Here is a 3860-nt window from a genome sequence, read left to right on the forward strand (position 1 = left end):
TCTTTGGACCGTTTTTCTACATAAACAAAGAAAGCTGCAAAGGGTACTTTGTGTAATTTTTTCAGACTTCCGATTCTTTGGATTAGTTAGTGTTCAGCTTTCGAGTGACTCCTCACATTTTTTTAAATTAACTTATTATGTAAATGATGTCAAATTGTATATAAATGATTTACTAGTGTAGAAAAAAAATATGTTTAATAATTCTAATCTATATGGATTATTATCCTCCATACAAAACAAAACACTGCATACAAATATTTAAACAAATGTATTATAAATTATAATATTTATCTGCCTTTTCATGTTAAATGTACTAAACACCAAAAAAGTTGTATTTTTCCAGCTGGTTTATTCAGTAGAGGCTGTTCTCCTCCTCATGTGGTGTTCTGTATTTGTAAGCCCCGCCCACCTACTTCCTGCACAGGAAGGAAACTCAAACACACCACTTTACCTAGACAGTGGCCCGTTATATGCAGCCTAAAAAGAAGAGGGATTAATCTTCTGTTTCTTCTACAAACTCATAACTACTTCTAACCTAGCGAGCCAGAGATTTAGTTCTTTATAGTATTATTTGGGACTGTTGTGACTGAATCTGTCAAGCTCAGAATAAAAGGACTTAGTGTTCGAGGCAGAGAGACAATTAGATTTAACAAAGTGTTTATTTGAAAGGAACAGCATCAAATGCAGGAACCTCTGCTAAGGAGAACACAGGTTAGAGACCACATCTGTCTGGAGGAGGATGATAATGAACGTGTGAGTCACTAACCTGGTCTTAAAGTTCAGTCCCAGCCCAGAGGATGAGGTTGGTTCTAGCTGGTAAGATGGCAATGAGACGCCACCCAGAGAGTCCCAGGCGCTGGTGTCTGAGAGTTTAGGGGAGAGACTGGAGATCAGAACCAAGTAGAACAGGTCAGGCAAACAGATCAGAATAGGGACAGGCAGTCTCCGACGTCCAGAGGCAGAACGGGTCAGGATAAGGCAATCAGAACATACAGGAATCCTAGAGAACTCTCAACAAAGGGTTGAATAATCTGGCACTGATGACTGATTGAAGGCTGGTTAAATAGAGACTGAAGCAGGTGGATCAGATGAATGGTAAAGAGAACTTGGTGGAGAAAGGCAGGTGAGATAATGACAAAATCTGTTTAGGGCAGGAGGGACATTCAAGAGAACCTTACAAGCAAATTGGGCCTAAGTTTGGTTTTAGCCAATCATGGTAACAAATGAAATAGAAGCAGATGCCCTGAGAAACCACAAGAACTTACAGCGTTATGCTCTTGCTGTTCCTCTATCAATGATGAAATCATGGATTTTGATAAAACAGATGTGATAGCAGCAGGTTTGTGAACAACCTCCTGTGCTGCCATGTTTATTTTGGTTAGTCAGATACAGCACTGGGACTTGATCAACAGCCGATACCGCACCGTGACGTCACTAACCAGTAGGTGGCAGTAGTGTTCTTTGACAAACATGGATCTCTCCAGTAAAGCAATCTTAATTAACTCTTAATAAATACATTTTAATTAAAAACACTTGTCATTTATTGAACAGTATGTAATAATTTCATATTTAAAGTACTTTCAGAAGTCTGAATTCTGAATATGACCGGACTTTTCCCTTAAGACAGATTTGGACAGATATTACAGCAAAACCATAAAGCACACTGGCTAAGCCCTTGCTTCCTTCCATTTTGCTCTCCATTGTTTACTTTTATGATTTCTGTCGCACTGGTGACATCATCGATGCTAACACAGCGTGATGATGTCACCTTACACACAGTCATGCAGGGACAGAGGCAACACAGCTGGCCAGCTAGAGGTTAGACCAAACTTTTTTTTTGCCAGTCGGAAAGGAGCCAAATGCCGATTGTTAGGATAGAAGTGGCTTTTCTCACCAGTTTGTTCAGACTCTTTCTGTCCTGCTCTGCACTGCCAGGGGCCCTGCAGACAACAGCGTAGAAGAGGGCTGATTCCACTACAAAGTCATAGAAAGGTTTTAGCAGGGGCCTGCTCACTCCAAAGGGCCTCAGCCTCCTCAGGAGTCGGAGGCGGCTCTAGCCCTTCTTGTACAGGTCATTGGTTTTATGAGTCCATTTCAGTTTATTGTTGATGTGAACACCCAGGTAGTTCAAACTTAGTTTCTTTGTCCTGCCCCTGGATGTTCACAGCAGAGTGAGATGGGGGTCTTCTCCTGAAGTGGATCACCATCTATTTGGTCTTACTGGTGTTTAAACACAGGTGGTTGATCTCACACCAGTCCACAAAGACCATGATGACCGAGCTCGTTATCCTCAGAAACACAGCCCACAGTCGTGCAGCCGCAGGTACTGAGGGCGGTCAGCGAGGTAGTTGATGGTCCAGGAAGCCAAATGTTTGTCCACTCCATCGTCCCCCAGCTTCCCCCTCAGCAACATGACTCTCACAGTGCTCCCAGCAGTCTCCAGGTTGGTGAGCTCCCGCTGCAGGGGGTAGATGATGGCGTCCTCTACACCGATGTTGGGTCGATACACAAACTGCAGCAGGTCCAGGGTGGGGTTCACCATGGTGCAGATGATGTCATTAAATTGGAAATCAAAATAAAATTCACAGTTATGTAGAACTGACTTACCTGTCCAGCCAAAAGTCTGCAACCTCAGTGTCCCTTTGGAAGCCTTGTTCCCACATGAATCATCTCCACCTGGTAAAAACTACCACAACGTAGACTCTTGTTTTCTCCTGGTAATTCATTTATTTTCTTGGTTTCTTTCTCTTCCCTCTCAATGGGTAAAGAGTATGGATGGTCATCCATTATAAATTAAAACGGAAAGCAGAATTACCTACAACGGTGCTTTTTTTTAATACTCTACCATAATCAAAGCAGGTGAAGCGATATGGCCATTTTCTTTGGGCGCACCGCCACCTTTATAAACATCTTATCGAAGCTATTGGACATCTTTCAATTTTGGCATAAAATGTATTTATGGATGCAATTCCAAATTTTGGCCAATTAAAAAAACAATATTTGTTGCACCCTGTCCCTCCGTCTGAATTGAGGTCTGAGTCATCATGACACCAAGATTTGAGCCACAATCAGTAGTTAGCTGTTGTAACTGAAGCTGGTCTAGTGCACCTTTAGTCCAAAGAAGTTTTGTTTTTATTTATTTAAAGAAAATGATGGTGCATCCACATGTTGATCTGTTCTAAGTATCTACAGTAGCCAATGCTCTAGTGGATTGTCATTGTTAATTTAGCATAGGGACCTCCTGAGGTTCCTGTCCACTAGCTACACTGTTGCTCACAATCCTTTGGGTGTATTATAACTTTATGCTATTTGATATGTAATAAAGTAACTTTCAGACTGTCAGAGTTTTCTGGTTCCAGGTCTCTCGTTAAGATGGTCCTCTCCCATTGTGGCTGTGTTTGGGGAGCTTCCACGGGCAGGAGAAAGAGAGGTGGGGGTGCCAAGGCTTTATAGCTTTGGGAGCACAGCAAACCTGCACCCTGTTCCAACAATGTTCAGAATTAACAATATGGCTGTGGCATTACAAGTCACAGAACGTATAGGCACAGTCCACCTCATGGAGTTTAACAAAGAAAATACATACTTGGTTTTATAATGCAGAGCTTTAGCCGCTTGGTACATTAGTGTAACATGGATACTGTAGTTCTCTTTCAGAAGGCTGTAGTTCCAATTGGACCAGCATCCTTTATTTGCACTTCCAACACGTAACGACATTGGTTAGTCTAAAGGCTGTCCGCATATCTCTTCTAGGATAGAGTTCTGTTGACCTCGCAAAAGGCGAAGGAATAGTAGGTAGGAACAGGAGAAGGAGCTCCAGTTTCTATTTACCCCCATTTACACTACCCTTGAAAAACCGATCA

The 3860-nt window shown here is 42.2% G+C and overlaps 1 long non-coding RNA gene across 1 annotated transcript in view; it reads right to left on the bottom strand.

Moving 5' to 3' along the window:
• Positions 1 to 2363: 2363 nt before the first annotated feature.
• Positions 2364 to 3860, bottom strand: part of LOC107098868 — a 3152-nt gene continuing 1655 nt past the window's right edge. Inside the window, exons 2-3 of the long non-coding RNA XR_001481914.1 lie at positions 3338 to 3479; positions 2364 to 2754 (exon numbers count right to left, since the gene is read on the bottom strand). This is a non-coding gene — a long non-coding RNA (uncharacterized LOC107098868). The remainder of the gene's footprint in view (positions 2755 to 3337; positions 3480 to 3860) is intronic.

The sequence above is a fragment of the Cyprinodon variegatus genome, unplaced genomic scaffold, assembly GCF_000732505.1.
Source record: "Cyprinodon variegatus isolate N-32 unplaced genomic scaffold, C_variegatus-1.0 Scaffold817, whole genome shotgun sequence".
Lineage (NCBI taxonomy): Eukaryota > Metazoa > Chordata > Actinopteri > Cyprinodontiformes > Cyprinodontidae > Cyprinodon > Cyprinodon variegatus.